The sequence below is a fragment of the Lepisma saccharinum genome, chromosome 1 (genome assembly GCF_977018435.1).
Source record: "Lepisma saccharinum chromosome 1, izLepSacc3.1, whole genome shotgun sequence".
In the NCBI taxonomy this organism is placed as follows: domain Eukaryota; kingdom Metazoa; phylum Arthropoda; class Insecta; order Zygentoma; family Lepismatidae; genus Lepisma; species Lepisma saccharinum.
Genome location: NC_139229.1, coordinates 172798024 through 172817556, shown reverse-complemented (window position 1 = coordinate 172817556; position 19533 = coordinate 172798024). Strand labels below are relative to the sequence as shown.

Sequence of the window (19533 nt, the reverse complement as noted above, 5' to 3'; positions counted from 1 at the left end):
GTTTTACGTCACTCTTCTACCTCTCTAGGATAATTGCAAAGCCGAGGACGAATGATAAATTGATAAAAACAGATAAAGAAAATAGCAGAATGAAACCTTCATGACTTGCCCCAGATTCGAACCTTTCACATCTTGACTTCGAATCACGCTACGGTAACAAAGCGTTACTGCAAGTAGCAACTTACTAACTGCGATGATGAATAGTTGGAAAAACAAATGAAAAAATCATTATTGTTCACTGGCTTATTTTTAACAAGTTGACATTTTTTCGTTAACTCCTTACTGTTGACTAAAATGGAACGTACAAGTCACCCACCTACCAAAACCTAATTTGTTAACTGTACTCCCGTGATGTCGGGTGTAAAATATATATATATATTGGCAGAGTTATTATAGACAAGCAATCGGAAATACACATTAAAAAAAGCTACAGCCGCTAAAAAGACAAAAAAAAGCCATCGGCAAAAATAAAGCAGCACGCGAAAAAAGGAGGAAAAAGCAATCGAAAGGTTTGGAACAGATTTATAATTCTCACTGCCAAACAGTTCTTTGTTCGGTTAGTTATATGATTATGTGGCTGGTAATTGTTATTGATCTCATAAAAAACAAATCATTACGATAAAAATACGGGGAGACTCGGATAAATAACATGAATGCTATGCTTACTTTTCTAAGAACATGGAAATGTATGGAAAATGACGGAAATGAGGTAATACTAATGTTCTGGATAAGATGAGGTAGTTTGGATTACAAAGACTCCTTGAGTTCCAATCTCGGTGGCGGAATGGTTAATGTAGCGCCGTACTAAGTCGCGAGTTCTATAGCAGGGGCCAAGAAATTAAGCGTATGGGTAGAAGTGCCCTGGTGTCATTGGGGAAGGCAAAACGAGCGAGGGCTATCTCTTGTCCACGCACACGATACGGCAACATTTACCACGCAGTGTTGTCTAATCGAAGCATCAAAGTTCCTTGTAAAGAGTTTTGATTTGTTGTTTTTGAAGTCCATTTTATGCACAGATAGGCTAATCAGGAACCGAGCCACTGTGCCATGTGCCTCCACCGGGTATCGAACCCGGGACCCCTTGATTACAAGGCTACTACGTTGCCACTACGTCATCGGGGAGGCCCCTGGATCGCCGTCATCCCTGAACTTTCCAACAACATTTATATGTCAGGTATACCACAAACTCGAACTGCAAAACGAGATAATTCATTATCAAAAACTACAGAATAAATTCAATTGTGAGTACCAATGTGACAAAAAACCCTCCTATGGGCAAGTCACTGGTTTCAAAGTTAGGGTTGCGCGACATTACGCTACAGTATTGTCCACAACGTAAGAATCTCTTACAAGCCTGCCCAGGCGGGGATTAGAACCCGGAACCCCTGTAGTCGTAGCGCGCTGTACTAACCACTCCACCACAAAGGTCGGCGGGCATCTTTGGAAACGAAACTTGTGCTTCTTCCTTCCTGAAAGATAACACACTGAACACATTGCAAACCACATTTCTTACCTGGCTTTGGAATGCGGAATGTCGAATAACGCAACTCTACATCTAAACTGAGTGACCAGATAATTGTTTACAACTGTATGTGTGAATGAATGAAACACCCTCCCTTGCCCGGGAAAACAAATGCTACCACTACCTAAATAGAGGCGGCAAAATCTCCCTCGGACAAGCGAAATAGCGTTACGGTCCAGGTTAAGTTCGTGTGTAGGAACCGGTGACCAACAGTGCATAGTGATACGCCATATCGAATAAAAACAAAGACATATGTACTTTCAAATTACCACCTCTTTACCTGTAGCCGGGAAGCGGCTAGCTGCATACCTGAAAATCACGGGTAGCGACATGCATACGAAAATGATATAGCCCAAAATTAACATGAAAATAAAAAGTATATTCTATTCATAACCAACAAAATGGAATCATTACAGGTCCCCACACTTGCACTCTCACATTCTCTCTCAGATTCAAACCTCATGGGGTCATCGACACAAGAAATTATACATGACATGTACAGGTTTTATGACGACAAGCCCTAATTATTGCATTCTCAATTAATTTTATCTTACTTTTTGTCTAATCAGGTCATTTGTGATTTTGCTCCAGTGCTACTTAAATCCTAGCCAGCCCTTACTTAAGTTCACCTTTTGTTTTTTAAAAAGAAACTAGTCGGCGCGGTGACAATACATTACTTGACCAGTATAAACAAAGGCGTCTCAACGGCAATTACATTCACGTGGGCGGACGTTTTCCTTTTACAAGACCTCACGTGGTTCCATACATAACAAATAACCTCCGTTGAGCGGCTCAAACAATATACTCTCTAGCAGGCGGGACTTAAACACTTCGCCGCGACGAGCAATTCACATTACCAGGCAAATACTTTAACAAATAATCACATATGCGACCGGACATAGCTAGCAGCGACACAGCGCTCACACATAAAAATGAACAAACCTCAAGTAGAATATGCAATTAAGCGGGCGGCGCTTTACTCTAATAGTACGCACTTTAAACAAATACAAAGGAGCACAAACAACAATGAATTTAAGATCATAAAAAAAAATATCACAAGGAATAAGAAAAATTGACCTGAGACGGATAGATTACACATGACAAGCGCGACGGGAGTTCGATATAAAATTTCGAGTTGAGTGAGCGTTTGCAAAATGTCGACGAATTTCAAGGGCGTTCTCTAAATCAATCGGGCCGTCACGTGTTAAGGTTCACACAGATGAATACTTTACCATCTCTCAGCTTCCGGGGTGCATCCAGGCGTCTTTATGGGCGATTGAAACACATAGTATCCACGCGAAAGGTTCCTTTGGTCGCGACGATGAAGATGCGAGAAGGATTCAAACACCTAGTTTCCCGGCTCCTCTTCCTCTCGGGATCGGTGGATCTCCGTGGTATGGCGCGGTTCGGACGTCGCATCTGAGCGGTCGTTGTAGGCGTCGTCGGGGCGTCAACATCTCTCTCTACGTCTCTCTGTCGCGGCTGGTAGGCGTCGTCGGGGCGTCAACGTGTTAGATGGTAGGCGTCGTCGGCGTCGTCGGGGCGTCAACATCTCTCTCTACGTCTCTCTGTCGCGGCTGGTAGGCGTCGTCGGGGCGTCAACGTGGCGGATGGTAGGCATCGTCGGCGTATCAATAGGGCGGCGTTCGACGTTCTCTCTCTCTCCATGGCGGCGGATAGGCATCATCGGCGTAGTTTCTTCTGACATCAGGCGAATCGACGTAACGCCCTCATCTCTCTTCTCCCTCTAGCCCGCCATAGTTTCCGGTGTTCCTCGTTTCTCAAAAATTATAAATGGCGTAAGGTAATCACGGAAACAGTTTCGCTTCAACTTCCCCCAGCGGTTGAGGTAGGCGCACTCGTGTAGACTTACTGCCTATCACACACACTGGTGTTCGCACAACACGACAAAGTCCACTGTACACGAAAGGTAACACGAAGGTGCTCTCGTTCCAAGAATCGCGGCAAAACTGTATATGGAGAGGTAGCACGGAGCTGCTCTCCCTACAAAGATCGCGGTAAGACTGTCTATGGAGAGGTAGCACGGAGCTGCTCTCCCTACAAAGATCGCGGTAAGACTGTCTATGGAGAGGTAGCACGGAGCTGCTCTCCCTACAAAGATCGCGGTAAGACTGTATATGGAGAGGTAGCACGGAGCTGCTCTCCTTACAAAGATCGCGGTAAGACTGTCTAACGAAAAACCATGTCCTTCGTTTTATTTAGATTTTGAAAAACGACGCTATGCGCACGTTGGAGTGACGCTTCCGAAGGGGTCAGTCCACTTTGCTCTATTGTCTCCAAACTAGGACGTACCGTGTCCGAAGTTGACTTGTGCGGATTAAGCTTCCGCCTGGCTGTCGCCCATAGCTCAATTGCAATCGCTGTCCACAAACTGATCAATTAGAACCGATTTGATCTGGCGTCCGTAATTGTCGCTTGATCGTGACGAAACTCCACATATCCGTCCTTGCACACATGCCGCTGCGCTGGTATAAGTTTCACATGAATCTGACCGTTGGAAACCGAGATATTTAAATGTTTGTCATTACGGTCGAATTTCCTAAGCTTTAGACGCATAGCGTGACCCTTCAGGTGCTCACCCTTAACACAAGCGAATGTCTCGTTCCTCCCGTCGGCTTGGCAAAAATCAAATATGTATTCTTACAACTTAAAACTCTCAACGCTTTGAATCAACACGTCTTTTTACCGCTACATACATGAATAATAATGATAATAAATGACGGTAAATCTGACTGTCATATGTAGGTGGCAACATTGGAATTTTGATGCATCAGCCTGCCTTTTTTGTTGACAAAGCCCACATGGCCTTCCAATTTCCGCTTACCACAGAGCTCAAGTTGTCGTGCAAGAGCTATAATCCATCACTAAGCAAACGTGAACGTGTTTTACGTGCCTGCATATACATACCATAAAAGTTCGTTTTTACGAGGATTCATTCGTAGCGAGGGGTCAAACGGAAAAACATTATCAATAAAAGTATTTTCCCTTAATGGTCTCTATACGCTTAATATACAGGGTTTATATAAATTAGTTATACAAAAGTAAGCGTTAATTGTAAAGAAAGTGTATGTGTAACAGAAATGGTTTATACATCAATGAATACAGCATATCTTCAAGTTTATTGTCGCACGTCATTTGTTTCCAGTTGTTAGTTTCAGACGCCGCCACTGGAGGCGTGAGTGTTTGCTTATCTTCTCTAGTATTGAGCCAGACTGTCACAGGCATATCATACCTGGACATGCTTGAGAATTATCTAATGCCACAATTGTGTGAAGATATGGGTGCTGAATTCATTTTCCTCCGCATTTTCATAAATAAGAAAAACAGTGGTAAGACGAGGAATGCCTATGAGGTTAGGTTAGGCCTGTTAGATTAGGTTCCATTAGCATAAATACAATAAAAAATATTATTTAAGCTAAGAGAACTAAACCTAGCTAGCCTATTTTAACGTAGACAAATAAGGTAGTCCGTATAATACTAAAGTACCGAAGTAACCGCCTACCTCAATCGTGAAGTACCGACTTGGATTGGTTGTGGTGGAACGATTCCGTGGCCACCTCGTTCGCCTGATTTGACCCATGTATTTCTCTATCTGGGGTTACATTAAAGAACGTGTGTTTGTTCCCCCTCTTCCCAGCTGCGGGTCGACGAGCTGCGGATCCGAAAAACGCAGGCAGCTGCGCCCATCGATGCAGACATGCTTCAAAGGGTTTGGCAGAAAATCGAATACCTCTGGGACATTTTCCATGTGATGAAAGGATCACGTATTGAACACTTGTAGAGAAAACTTGAAGATATGCTGTATTCATTGATGTATAAAACATTTCTGTTACAAATACACTTTCTTCACAATTAACGGTTACTTTTGTATAACTAATTTATAGAAACCCTGTACTGCTTTTATATCTTTTGAGGTTGCATGAGAACAAGATGAGACCGAGAGAGACTTACGATACAAGATGAGGCTCTCGATCATCTCTAGCTGGGAAATAACTCGGCAACATCGCGCTCACCAATACCCAAACAGCAAATTCCGTTGCAGTAAAATTATCACGGATTATTACAAATACCGGTGAAGCGAAAAATCAGTCTAAATCAGGGCTGGCTCGGTAGCTCAGTCTGAGTCTATATGAGTATAAGTCTGAGTATGCTAGAGATCTGGGTTCGAGTCCCGGTCGAGAGTGCATATTTCGCTGATCTTTACATTAGTGCACCTGCGTGCGAAAACAATGTAAAAATCGTAATGATCTGACGTCTCTTTTCTACCTCCTTGGTTTAATACAGACAGATCAAACAGTTGAAAGAATAAACACAATGAAATATCCATGCCCTGGCCGGGACTCTAACACAGACCCTTCACGGAGAAAGTCATCAACTCGATGCGCTCGCACTCTCACGAAACGAACACAGACTCGATATTCTCATCAAATTTGCAAAAAATTGTTCGCATGTTCCTACTATATTTTTTTAAAAAAATGGCTAAATGTATACATACCTAAATTTTGTCACTTACTAAGCAATCCCAATAACTTCGACGTTGCAACTACACTACCACATCCCGAGAGCAGAAACTTTCGCACTTTCGAACTGCACACTTCATTACATATATTCCAGAACACCAATAAAAACAGAGAAACTACTCCAACATACTAAAATAGAGAACACAAAGATAAAACATGTTCGTACTAACGGTATTTTAAAGTGAAACACACGTGGGTTGCGTCACGAGTTAATTATTCCCACCCAGTCTGTTTATCCAGCAGCTAGCAAGCAATTGCGATAGGAAAGCTCCCTGCCGACCAACCAACCTTGGTGCAATACGTATCCCGTACCTGGCAGTGGAAGCGAAAACGGCCTTGACTATATAGTTCACGTTATCATTCTTTTATTGTTAGCCCAACATTCAACGGAGGTATGCTGTTTACTTACGTCATGCACAAGTGAAATAATTTTTACATAAACGATATTTCGTTATCAGACAGGTCTTGGTGCGGCAAGGTAAATACAACTGAGTTTCTAAATGCTTCTTTCTGTACGATTTTTTTTGCACAGCTGGCCCTAGGCGGGTTCCCAAAACTGTTCAGACGAATTCACGAGGTTTGTACCAGATCTTCATTACTATCTGCAGCATCGATGCGTTTAAAGCATACGAATTTATTTCGTGTGAGTGGCTGGCTAATTTGAGGAAACTCGAGGCCCTGTGCGAACTAACAAGGCCCTCATATATAGTATAAACAGACAACTTTCATATCTCGTAAACATTTTGACATGATTACTATTGGGTAATTACTACATATTTTGCTTGTGTGTGTTAAGACAATGTTTCGCGGTAAACTGCCGACAAAATTTGGCACTGGGTAGAGATGTCCAAATATTTTATGAGCGCTCAAATAATTTACCATGCTTGCATGCAGCCATGCAACATCGATTCAGTGTAAAAGGCATATTTAGGGGATACGGCCCAGAGGGAGGGTGACCCTCATGAGGGCAGACCTCGCCCTCCGAAGACTTGTGAGGGTGAAAGGCGAGTCGTGACGGTGAGGGCGAAGCCTATCCGTGAGGGTGAGATTGGGCGTGACGGTGAATGCGAAATTCGAGTCGTGAAGGTGAGGGGGTGTGAGGGTGAGGGCGAAAGTCGAGTCGTGAGGGTGAGGGCGAGCCCGAGTTGTGAAGGTGAGGATGTGTGAGGGTGAATGAAAATGACCATCTCAGAGCCCCACACATTCTAGATCTTGGCCATTTTGGAGGTGATGTGATCAGCACCACGTTCCGGCCGTTTTTACCCCCAGGGTTGCCCCCGGGTACTCATTGATTTGAGGCTGGATGAGCCCCGGAGCCGGTTTATGTTGGGCGAAGGCCGGAAAAAAGGCCTTAGATCACCCACCCCGGAAATCGAACCCTGGTCTCCCGGTTGGCAGTTAGATTCATTTTTGTCACTAATATTTATTTTTATTCTACGGGATAACATAACGTTACTACACTAAGCAAACTGGTTCATAGAAGCAGAGAAGCCGACAGGATGAAACATCGAGATTAACCCTTTCGCTCAATACTTGCATTGTTGAAAGGTGCTTGCAGGTGTAATTCTTTCTCGAAGGCTCTTTATTTTTTATTTTTTAAAGAAACTCACCCTTTTCTTCTTAACTTTTTTTAGCCTTTATAGAATCCTGATTCAGATGATTTTGATTCACTATACAACTATAGTATGAGGCTCTTTGTAATGCATGCATCACACCCTGCTAACGGCGGGTTTGGGCTATTTATTGTGATCGTTTTACGTTGTTGATTTCCGTACGTTTGTTGCCCATTCTACATCTACACACTGCAGCGCGGGGATGGAATCCCCTAAATAATTCAGAAATAAGTTTCTTCTTTCTTTTCGAGGAGAGGGCATGAGGGACGTACAGTGGGATACATAAATATTACCGGAGCGATTTTACAATACAGGGAATTTCTCCATTTTGTTTGAAATTCGGCATACTCACTAATTTTGGCCCCCTAATCACGAATCTGCAGTCAAAATTTGGCGCTCGCACGTGGAAATAGCAAAATAATGTACATTAAGTTCTTATTTCCACACCCTCAATTTCCAAATTTCCCGCCGATTCCGGGCTCCGCCCCTGGGGTAATTGACCTACCGCCCCCAACCGCTATCGCGGCTCCGACTCCGCTCCGCTCCGACTCCCCGCATATATCTATAGAGTTCCTGTTAAAGGCATGTTAGAAATTGGCCGGATTCAACTGTCCCCAAATAAGCGCCAAATTTATACGTGAGCGCCAATTTTTAAGTGCAGATTCGTGATTACGAGGCCCAAATTAGTAAGTATACCAAATTTTAAACAAATTGGATAAATTCCCTGTATTGTTAAATTATACCTTCAATTTCCACGAGTTTGCGTACAAGAGAGAACTGGCTTTGATTGTAACAACTTTATTTGCTTTTTCTTTGTTCAGTAGTTTACTGACGCCTTGTTTGATTTTGCACCCTAGGCGCACTAGCCCATCCGTCAGCCCCTGTCGAAGTGACTTTTGTTTAAGAGCCCGTATCAGCGTCGCTCGAAAAAAGCAACAGACAGATGTCATTTATTCTTCCTAGTCTTACCAATATTGATTCCATTTCCCCCTTCGAAGGCAAATCCATTGCATGGGACTTTGCTGGAGGGAGGGGTTGCTCTGTCGAAAGAAGCAGACCACAAGGTTCCCTGTCCGCTACTCTCCCCCCGCTCAAGTGTCTGACCATAACAGGTTTCCTGTTACAAGACAAAACTTTTTCCGAGTGTCTGAAAGAAGAAAAACCATAGACGAGAAAAACACACATTGACGAACATCGCAATACAACTGAGAGCCAAGGACTATTTAGGGGAGCCGGGGTGTCCAGGGAGTCCGAATCTTCCACGAGAGACTTACGAAGTACTAAAATTAAATAATGTAAATATGCTTGTTTTGTTTACCATCTGTCGTATAATCGAGAGACGTGTATTTCCGTCAAACATATTCTAAGGGAAGGATTACATTGGGGTCAAACAACTTTGGATGACTGTATCAAATAAGATTTATGCACACCACTACTCAAGTAATATGATTAAATATTAAATTAAGTGCTTTTCATTTCGTCAAATGGATCTAACATCCTTTTTCGTTATTCAAACAATATTCAATTCCTTATCTGTTTCACAATCACCTTGCCAGGGCAGTTGTTCTTATACAAATTGAAGCGATCTGAACTATTCATGAGCTAGATAATGAATATGTGCGGTTATATTCCTATTCATATGCCGTCTTTTTCCCATTCATGTAATAACAATATTAATTAATATTTTAATTATTAATTTAATATTACAGTTATTTTAATTTGTTTTTATTATTAGAAGAAGGTACCACCATCATAGGCGTGCGCAGACTCTCTGATAAGGGGGGGGGGCAAAAGCCTTGAAAATTCAGTCAGATCGGGAAAGAAAACCTCATTTTATCTCACTGTTTTAGTTTTTTGCATTGATGTGATATATATATATGTGTGTGTGTTCGCGCGCGCGTGTATATTATATATATATATATATATATATATATATACCTAGGTATTAACATATTATTTAAATACATTACGTAATCTATTCATCCGCCCCTTAACAAACCAACAGCAAAAATTATATAGATTGTCTCTGAAATGTGAGCGCTCGTTTTCCTCCAAACCAAACTGTTATAGCAGCAACTGTCTGCATTACTTATTTGTTCTTACTTTCTCTCTGGTAATTTACAATCTATTGGATAAAAGAAACTGCGAGCGAAGCGAGCAAGAAAATTTTTCGATCCAAATTTTTGAAAGTTGAAAACAGTATTGATTTAATAGGGCGCAAAAAATTTCATGAGACGGCATGGCATTCTCTTTTACAATTTTTCTCAATCAGATTGTTCGGCGCCCAGGGCCAACTCCTGCTACTTCCTAGCTACGGCTCGGAAGTTGACAAGACTTGCAAGAAAAGCAGGTACCGCGAGCGAAGCGAGAAAGAAAATTTTACGAAATGTATTTTTATTTGTATAAAATTTAAAGTCGAGGGGACAATTGTCCCTCTGTAACCCCCAGCAAGTGATCCTGACCGTCTGGAAGAAATAATGCAAGATGGACGTGAAAACTAATTCCGTCTTGAGTATCCTTTTGTCCTGCTACTAGTATAGATTCTGCTAGTCTTGCTTTTTTTTACTTCAATGTATGCCCCCCCTATAATTGATTTCCGTCCAAGGTTGGAAAAAGGCATAAGGCAATGCCCCCCTGTCCCCTTGTGGTTGCGCCATTTCCTTTTAGAGTATAATATTGTTTAATAACAGCAATAATATTGCTCTCCACTAAATTTCTAGGTGAAAGTATAATAATATAGGGGCATGGAACGTCTGGGAGGGGGGCAAGGATGACCACACCTCGAAAACGAAGGTCAACCTAAAAGTATATATTTCACAAGTATAATTATATTTCAGTCATAGTAATTTACATGAATTATTATGTAATGGGGACACAGGAATGCGATAATTTCAAATTCAAGTGGTGTTTTTAGAGGGGACAGCACTAGTATCGGGGTAATATGCCCCATGAAAAAAATACCTTTCTTGTCCCTTTGTGGAAAAATCTGCGAACGTCCGTGATTAGGGGGCAATTCCCCCACCTCCCGTGCGCACGCCTATGACCAACATATATGGAATAGTTTATAACATCGAGTAGCAGGATATCTCTCCTGTATGGTGCTGTAAAGTAGGGAAATAATGACGATGTTTTGTAGTAGTGCATAGCTATTCAGCCTGTTGCGACACATGTGCAGAACAGGCGGAAGACATTCTTTTGCGTTTTCTGCAGTTGGTGGATTATCCTAAGTGAGATGATTTTGATGTTCTTTCTTTTCTTAACGTAATAAAAACGTGTCTTACAACCTAAGGCGTCATGCTTTGTGCTCCGCCTGAGGATGAATTGTATGATGAAACTGATGAACGGACACTCACAAAGAGCATCCATGCCGGGATTCGAACTCCCGGATGTGCTAAGCACTTCATCACGGAGCCCAGTGCTAATTCACATGAATATCAATCTAAGTTAGCCATTTGGAATCATTGGGAAAGTCGTGTAGTTAGTAAAATGTGTACTTTTAGCATTTTTGATACAATTAAAACTATTTACAGCCAATGCATATTACTCATATTGAACCGGAACGACGAATTTGTGAATTTACTACAGGACTTTTCAAACATCCGCAGATAAGGCTAATACAGTTTCTTGTTCATATCTATCATAGTTATCCTGAAATACACGTATGTCAGTTTTCACGCGGCTTACTAGTTTCCAGATATGCTTGATTCTGTTAACTGTACACTCCTCTTATTCATAGTTTCGAACTATCTCTCCGGATCCGAGCATGCATGTGAAAAAGGAACTGAATCACTCCGCCACGGGGGGCAGCTTTTCTGATTGTAGTTTCTCATTCGAGTATTTGCAATGAACATAATTGTCAGCGATGTTTTCTCAATCCTTTCATCGTTACATCGTTATTGAAAACATCCGAGAGGCAAAAATACGACATTAAGGAATTAAAAGACTAAAGAAACTAACTAACTCTTAAATGTTAATAATTAGAAAGATTATAAGTGAACCTTCCCGCCTCGGTTAGCGGTAATAATGATGCTTTGTAATCGACGGGTCACGAGTTCAGTCAACGGTTAGGGACATTTAATTAAGTGGCTCGGATTCCACTATAGGCTGTAGGTTTTGTCCCGATTAGCCTTTGAGCAACTAAACATTGCAATTTAGTGCAAAAATCAGCAAGCTTGGGCAGTTTTATTCCTTGTAAGCCTAGGTCTTCATGTTAATAAATTATTATTTATGACGTTGGAAAATAATTTATGCCGAGTGGCCAATTTCTATTCCATGGAGAAGAATCAGATGTGAAACATATATAAAACTATTGGTAGTTATTTTCAATACTAATCACATCTGCCCAGTGCGAGAGCTGCAACTGTATCCATTGATTTATGTCAATGATATTGATAGTCAATGCTTTTGTCTCCTAGTGTAGGTGAATTTGCACTGAAAATATGTTTGTTCTCTCAGTGTTGCCTTCACAATACAATTGGTAACATCCTCCAACTTATAAAAATTAATTTTTAACACTCGTTCCAAAAATAGTGACATGATTTACATAGGATAATAATTGCTATCATTTAACTTCGTAGGCATCGTATTATCATCGTTTGACCCTCCAACAACCAAACAGCAATCCCACAGCCACTGAACACATCCACCTACCAGATAGGCAGCAGAGTATCTGTAAATTTTTTTTTGGCAAGTTTGGAGACTTGTGATTTAACAATTACTTAGTACGTATTAAATAATCAATGTCCGTTGTTGATCCATGCAGATCTGCAGCTGCCACCTCCAACCACGATTTTACGTACAACACGTTGTAATAATCTTGCGATCTTATAAAAGCAGGAAATGTACTTGTACATTGCAATGGCCTTGCCCTAAGGGAAGTTTTATAATGGAAAATATTACGTAAGATAGCTTCTACTTCTTTAATTTTCGATCGAAAGGCGTCTACAGTACTATAAAAATCTGGGGGCTACAGGGAGCTTAGATATGTTGTTGGGGTTTCATCCCCCCTAACCTCCTTGTAGCTCCGTCCCTGGCTGTATGTATTTCGTCCAATGAGTACAAGCTAGCAAAACTGTGAATTTCAACAAGTTTGTAGATAATTCTGCAGCTGTTCATAAAAACAGACGTATTTTATTAGTTTCTTGCTGTGGTTCATTTTCCCATTTCAGCAAAAAAGTATTCACACTCTTCGCATATGGTGAGTAAATGGGGGGGGGAAGGGAGAAGTTGCCCCTTAATAGCCTCACTTAGAAATTTAGTGCAGAAGAATCTAATAACAGTTCTTAAACAACATTATGCTTTTATAGAAATAAAAGTAAATACTATTTTCAAACCTACGAAAGTTCCAAGTAACTACGTAAGGAAAGGGTAGTGTATTACTTCCTATGTAATTGGACTCTCCCACTAGCAAATTTCTTATTAACACCTCCACATATTTTATTCTTTAGTTGTATTATCTGTATGTGTCTGCAGAATAAATTGCCCATATATTGCACATGAATAAATTATGTGTAGTTCTTTTGAATTTGCGGTACTAAACCACGTTTATACGTACAATAGTCTTTGAACGGCAGAGATGGAAAATAAAGCGCCAGCAGAGAACAATGGTGCCACTGAAGTTGAAATTCATCTAATAAAGTGATTTTAGGTGGGTCGGGACACACACGACCCTGTTTTGTTCCCATCAATGTAATAAAAACAGTGAGATGGAATGAAGGCTTTATTTCGTCAGCTGAACTCTTATCAAGGCCCTTGCTCCCCATAATCCGAGGATCTGAGCACGCCTAAAATTCCTTATACAGAAATAGTGTTATTTGTCGTATATCCAGAAAGTTGATTGATTTGCTTTATTTTACTTCGCTCTTTGTGCCACTTTTGGCCAATTTGCGAAGAAGGGAATAAGTGATGATATGATGAAATTGATGAATGGACACTCACAAACATCCGCGGCCAAGCCGGAATTCGAACCCGGGACCCCTGGCGTCGTAGCGCGATGTGCTAACCACTCCCCCACGGTGGCCGGCCCCAGAAAGTTGAAAGTGAATGAAATTTTTATGGTGTGTTTTGTATGATCATTATCAATAGTAAGTCTGTCATATTATTCAACTAAATAATGTCATTGGAAAAGAAAAAACAACATATAATTAATGTATTTTATTTTACATAAGACCTATGCCTAAAAGTATTTTTGTATATGATGACACAGAACTATCTTATGTTGTGACTTCTTTGGGTTATATTTTATCCCCCTACTTACAAATCATGAAAGGAGCCAAATTCGAAATTAAGTTGAACGGACGTTCAAAATGTTTAAAAATAGCACTAGTTCCATAACAGATCATCAAGTATTTTTTACCATTGACCCTCAGAAATATCTCAAACTGACAATGAACGTTCATTGAACTTATTTATGATCGACAGCTAAAAAGTCATTCATTTGCGTGGCTGGTTGATAATCCACCACCAGATAGAATTTACATAATATTTACCTAAAAACTTTGAGTAAAGTCACCTTCCTCCTAAAAAAAATCCCTTGGTACTAGACTTTCGTGTTCTCACAAAAAAAAAAGTTATAATTTGGCACAATTTTTCTTTTGCAGGCAAACCTTTTGTAAAGGTGTATTTGAGTCTGTGCAACCAGCCCTTCCCATTTGTGAACAATATACTGGGCAAATCCCCCGTTCTTCACTGTTGTCATTGCACTACAACCCCATCGTAATTTAGTATTAGGATATAGCGTAGTGAAGAACTGTTTACAAGCATCGCCCAAACCATTGATTCTCCCCCAAAACCTCTCCCTGCATTCTTTTTTCTTTTCCTAGCTCTCAGCATGCGGTTTTCTTGGAAGACCGGCCGATTGTGAAAGAAAAAAGGGCCGTGGATGAGTGTGGAGGGGGGGCGGGGTTGAGCGCGAGCTGTACAGAGGGGAAAACGGCTAGCGCGACCAGCTTAGAAAAGTGGAAGTTAAAATTTACATACATTGCTCTGTACGTCGACAAACTACAGACATTCTAAGCACCTTTCATGCTCGCAAAATAAGTACTGGTGCTGTTCCTTTTTATTTTTTTCACTCTAAATAACCAATGAATGTTTTTAACAATATCTTCCGTTTACTGTATAGAAGTTCAATACTTGACGTAAACAAAACATTGATCAGTGGCGCATGCTGGTTTTAACGAGTGGATAATATCCGAACCTTGATTCATCCATCCACTCCTGAAGTTCCCCTTCAAATTTGCTTCAGCATCCATACAGAATTTTTTAATATATGGGTGGAAAATTTTCTTATTGTTGCGACCACTATCGATTAGCCTAATTGTTGAGATTGTAATTAAACTATCTTTAGAATTTCAAATAATAAAACAAGAAAGTATGATAAACCTATAAAAAAAATAACCTGTAACATAGAATATGTAAGGAATGTGCTAGTGAAATAATCCATGCTGTTAGATTGATTGTGTTAGGTTATTTTACGTCGCTTTTCTTCCACTTTTGGCTAATCGCGATAAGTGAAAATATGATGAAATGGATGAAGGGCCATTTACAAAGAGCACCCATGCCCTGGATCTCTGGCGTCGTAGGGAACTGTGCTAAGCACTCCCCCAAGGAGGTCGGTGTAATTTCTTGAATTTTTAGTTTAAATTTTAATTTATTTAATTATCTTCAATATTTAAGCTTATTCCCTTCGACAAATTCTGTTGAAATTGCAGAGATGAGGAAGACAGAAGAAAATGTAAAATGGGAATTAACGTGGAATTGGTATGCAAATGTTATTCAGATTTCCCTGTTTCTCGCGCACTTTCAGATGTATTTTCCCTACTTCCTTTTCAGTACGTAATTTGTGGCTTCCCATTTGGTGCAGTGGTAATCAAGGTGTCCCGGGTTCGATATCTGGTGGAGGCACATAGTGGTTCGGATCCCACTTTAAACTGTAGGTCCAGTCCCGATTAGCCTTACTGTGCATAAAGTGGACTTAAAACACCAACTCAAATCAAACCAAGTACATAATTTATGAACCCAGAATTCCCGTTCCTGAGAAATTTCCCTGTCGTAAACAACACAGCTTCTACAGTACAAAGGCCATCAGGGAAGAATGGCAGAAGAGGGCACCAGCCGATGGAACGGCAAAGGCTCTGGGGTGGAGAGTGCGACTGGTGGACTCTCTCCAAAAGGAGGTTACCCTGGCTACAGAATCACCGCATCTGAGAAGCAGTGTTTCCTCCTCCTCTCCCCTCCTCCCATCAAGGGATTTAAAGGGAGTCTGTGGAATCTCACCCTGCCAAGATTCCACCAGTTGGAGAAAGCCTCTCGGACATTCCGCAGCAAACGGTTGAAAACATTCGAGCGCACGAAGCAAAGAAATGTATGAATCAATGATTGGTTCAGAAGAATATGAAGAATATATATATATATATATATATATATATATATATATATATATATATATATATATTTAAATTATACCCGGGTCATCTCCGATAACTAGATGACCCAGAGTATACGCCACTGACATTGGTAGGTATGCAACACAATCTTTACGAACTTACGAGTTTCAGGACATTTGGTGTCGTTTCCAGTCAATACACACCGTGTGGGCGCACGGTCCAGAAGGCAAGAATATGGCCACTTTTACATGCGTGGAAAGATTCGCCCATTCTGAGGTTGGCAACTTTGGAGGAGGTTGCAGTCCACCTGGGATAGGATAAAGTCAGGTTTAATGCCAGAAATGCATGTAAGAGGATAGGTAGGCTTCCAATGCTCTCTCGAAGTGGCAGCAGCTGAGCACACCATCTTGTGGAAACACAGAGATTTCCAGCTGTGCATAGGCAAAGAACAACAGAAAATACTCAGGAAATAATTTGCTTTATATAGTGGTTGAACAATAAGGAGCAGTTGCCATTGCACTCTGATTACAAAGTATGTCAAAACCTGCAACAATGCATTGCACGATTGCAAAGCAGTTGTACACTCCTGTTCTAAGGTGACAGTGATTTATCCACACAACCCTAAAAATTTTCACAAAAGTCCAGTTTACGGTAATTTTGGTGCTAAATGCACTGTTGACTTCAAGTGGAAATTTCAATATAAACCCATGAGATGACACTTCCGACAATGTTAAGCACATTTTATCATAACCATTTCCATCGGTTTTCTTAACTGAGTCTTTCATATTTCATCTGTGCCTGTGTGTGAAAGGAGATATTTCTGAATCCATGGTATAGCAGCAAGTAATAGCTGCAAAGTACCTTTTTCAGATTGGAATGTATCAATAAGTATTCTCAAACATGGACACCCAAGAAATTAATTACCTTTGTATCATGGCAATATCCCATAAAATTACACACCAATCCGGACCCCTTTCTTTCACTCCTTTTTGCCAGAGAATGTATTACATGAATGGGTATACAGAGATGGAGTCAAATAAATCAGTTCACTCCCTCTCCTTCACTGAAAACCAGCATGCTTCATTTCAAATTAGAAAAACAAGGAGAAAGCTTATTATTTTGATCAAAGTTGTTTTAACTCCATTACACTAATCAGAACTATAACTACAGTTCAGAATTGATCCAATCCACTGTGCAATATCAATCCACCAGGGATCAAACCCAGAACCATTGATTGCAAGGTTACAGTTTATTAATGGTATGAAATGCAGTGGCGTAGCGTTATAGTATGCCCGGCGTTCCCAGATTTAAAATTTCAAAAATGCTTAAATACTGTGATTATAAAGTAAAACGGGACTAATTTCATATATGTTTGACCTTCATGGCATTATAATGGCTATTTTTCGCGATCTGCTTGCAACGCTCCACTCTCAACACTCTTTCTAGCATCTCTTTTCAATGCCTTTCCCGGCCGGATGCCGAGCAGGTTCGGCGTACAGGACTCCTACATTCCTTGCTGCCTTTATGGAGGGAAAGCTTCCATTTCTACAGCACACGCGTGAATGGGCTCTCTTACGCCAGCGTACGAGAGGTCTACCGTGATTGGTTCATGTGACCCTTCCTGCCTTCTGAAGCAGACGACAGTGGCAGAATTCCTACCCGGTTCTTCGCTCTTCGCGCTCATGCAACTCGTGCTATGTGATGCTACAATACGCAATATTGACTGACGTAACTTTACCAATCTCAAATATACTGCTTCTTAATGTCCACTGCATTGTATAATTTATCGCACGAACAGCGATGTGCATTAGAAACTAAAAGATCAACACAGTTTTTGTCAAATAAGTTGCTGAAGTCCTCGTGATAGAAATTCAGCCTGTGGCTGCTCTACCACTTAACCCGCAAAACTATTATTTTTTTATTGTATTTTTTCATTATTATCTAACTACTTAATATTGTGTGAATGGAAATGTTTAGCATTCATTTGAAAACTCTTAACATCGAATGGTCTCTGGACAAAATTATTTTAAAATGTTTATCAGCATTCTCAAGATGTAATAAACAGTGGTCTGAATTACTAATCGGCATTGTTACGTCAGTAGAGTGTACGATATTTGGATCATCCACTCTGCTTTCACAGTGTGCCAAGACGACAGAGGTCCCTGGTTCGAATCCCGGCGTGAGCACGGGTGTTCCTTGTCAGTGTCCCTTCATCAATATCATCACTCATATTCATATTCGCAATTAACCAAAAGTGGTAGAAAAGCGAAGTAAAATAAACCAAATCAATCAGTAGTTGGATCGCCCACAACAATGACGTCTACTGTTGTGCAGAGGCGCTTGTGATTCAGGTAGGTTTTTAATGACTTGCGTCATGCACAAAGATATAAAAAATGGTATAGAACACCAGAGTTCAAAACATCTATGGCATAGTGAGGCATCTAATTTTCTAGCTAAAACATGCAATGATGATGTTTTATTGAAAACCGAGCTTACTTCAGGCAAATAATACCTGTGGCGACTAATAACATAAGTAAATTATTAAGCAAGAAAGGGCCGACTCTTCCTTCGGACTTGGCATTCCCACCCGAAATGTCCATGCTACGCCACTGATGAAATGTGAAAAAAATCATAAAAAACACTTGTGCAAGATATTCTCTCATCCGGTGTTTCAAGTAGAAGAGTCACCTCCAAGTTAAGATGATAAAAGAAAATAATAAAAGTTTATAATAATATTTGCTATTTAATTACAGCACAACATATTTGCTATAATGCTTGTCTTTGAAATCTGTAATATTTTACAACTCCTTTAAGATTTCTAATTTCGTTATACATTTTACGGCATATTTCAATTTCAAAGTTATTTTGGATGATTTCAATTTTTTGGGGAATAATCTGTAATTTTCAGCACACATGAACATGTCCTCAGTGGAGCAGGGTATTGCCCCCCAACCTTGGATGCAAACCAATTCTAGGGGGGCAAACATTGAAGTAAAGAAAAGCAAGGCTAGCAGAATCTAAGAGTAGTAGGACAAAATGATACTCAAGATGGAATTAGTTTTAATATATTTCTGGCATTTTTCTTCAAGATGGCCAAGAGCACCTCTGGCGAGGGGGGGAGGGGCACAGAGGAGTAATTGCACCCCCTCTATTTAAAATTTTATGCAAGTAAAAAATATGTTTCGTAATATTTCCTTCGTCGCTTCGCTCGCAATACCTCCTTTTCTTACAGTCTCAACAAGTTCAGAGCAATAGCTAGGGGGCGGTAGGAGTCGGATCTGCCATGGCGACCCGTGAAATTATTTGAGCACTATTAAATCAATATTGTTTTCAGTTTGCAAAAATTGGATCTAAAAATTTTCTTACTCGCTTCGCTCAAAATATCATTATTTACTGTAATGCACTGTGAATAACTTGAGAGAGAAGTAAGACCAAATACAAGGAGCATTCACTAAATAACCAAAAAATTAGTA

General features: G+C 40.5%; 1 protein-coding gene across 5 annotated transcripts in view; it reads right to left on the bottom strand.

Annotated features, from left to right (window-relative positions):
- Positions 1-19533, bottom strand: part of Rlip (Ral interacting protein) — a 67863-nt gene that overhangs the window by 39248 nt on the left and 9082 nt on the right. The window contains exon 1 of one of the 5 annotated variants that reach the window (XM_083142775.1): positions 6234-6369. The exons of 3 other annotated variants lie outside the window; for them this stretch is intronic. The gene's annotated coding sequence lies outside the window, so the exon portion shown is untranslated. One more of the 5 variants, XM_083142769.1, reaches the window with a different exon arrangement.